Below are 1,659 nucleotides of genomic sequence, written 5' to 3'. Positions count from 1 at the left end.
CTTTATTTATCGTGAAGGGTGAGAACTGTCTTTATAGATTTGATAACTATTTATCTGAAGGGTGAGAATTGTCTTTATAGATTTGATAACTTTATTTTCACCCTTCAGATAAATAAAGTTATCAAAGCTATAAAGACAGTTCTCACCCTTCAGATAAATAAAGTTATCAAATCTATAAAGACAATTCTCACCCTTCAGATAAATAAAGTTATCAAATCTATAAAGACAATTCTCACCCTTCAGATGAACTGTCTTATCAAATCTATAAAACACACTTGGTGTGACAAAATTAACACATTGTTTATGTACTGATACACTAGCACCTGCTAAAGTTAGTGATTAAAAAGGAGCTATTCAAGACTACCTTTTTTTTTTTTTAGGTTGTTTCACAACTTTCTGTTTAAGTTATTAGTCTGAAAAGTAGATGTATATGCTGAATTTGTTATATTTTTGAATACGTTTTGTCGATTTGACAGAAATCGTTATTATTTGACCACAAGAAACTAGTAAAAGTTGTTCCACAAATAAATGCAGCTTTAACCTTAAAATGATGTATATTTAAATATTGTTTTCTGTTTACCTGTAAGACTTCTGTCATCAGGTGATTAAAGTTGTCAAATCTCTAAAGACAATTTAAAATCTTCAGGTAATGAAAGTTATCGGACTATGAAGAAAATGCTTACACCATTTGAGAATTTAAACCAGTCACCTGTTATTTCAGAAGAATGGTAAAGTCTCTTTAGCAGTAGCAGATCCTGGATGCAATAAGAAGGTACAAACTATTTTTCCTTTATATTGCACAAGCTGTGTAATTTTCTGCAAATACTTTAACGTATTTATAAAAAAAATAAGAGAAATAACAAGTTATAAATGTGCCATTAGTATCCAGAATGCCTTAGTTATTTCTTCTTTTCATGCTATTTGCATTGAGTGTTAACCCGAGTTAGTTTATATTATGAAAACAAGACAGTTTACTGATATTAAATTAAAATTATGTACATTTACTTACATGAAATACAAACAAATTCAAAGGTTGTCCAAAGATACATTTTTAACTTATAACAGAATAATGTAAAATACAAAACTAACAAACAACAAAACATACGTGATGTTAGAAAAACAATTAGGTTCAAAAAATCAATTTAACACAAAAATATAAAACTTGCCTTCATTAACAACACAAACCTAATGCCACTCACTAATTTTATCCCACGTGATGGACTTCAACACACAAACCTAATGCCACTCATTAATTTTATCGCACATGATATGGACTTCACCTCAACTTCGCTGGTATTTCGACTTTGACTTCCAATACTTTATTTTTCACAGTTTTGTCTTCCTCTTCCACATCATCCCAGTAATCTCACTTGGCTGTTTCTACCAGTTCTAATACCATTCCCTATCCAAACTCCACATTTTCTCCCAATCCAACAGCTACCAACGTTTCACACAATAGTACCTCAGTTACCCAATCTGCTATAACTGAATGATCACCTTAGATAAATATTTACTGATGTTCCCATTGTCTACTTTGGAAGAACAGAAGTCTTAAAGATATCCTTGTTCATGTAAAAGTGAATTACACCCCACCACAGAAGTCTTAGAAGATATCCTTGTTCATGTAAAAGTGAATTACACCCCACCACAGAAGTCTTA

The sequence above is a fragment of the Limulus polyphemus genome, unplaced genomic scaffold (assembly GCF_000517525.1).
Source record: "Limulus polyphemus unplaced genomic scaffold, Limulus_polyphemus-2.1.2 Scaffold6426, whole genome shotgun sequence".
NCBI lineage: Eukaryota > Metazoa > Arthropoda > Merostomata > Xiphosura > Limulidae > Limulus > Limulus polyphemus.
This window is presented reverse-complemented; position numbering follows the sequence as displayed.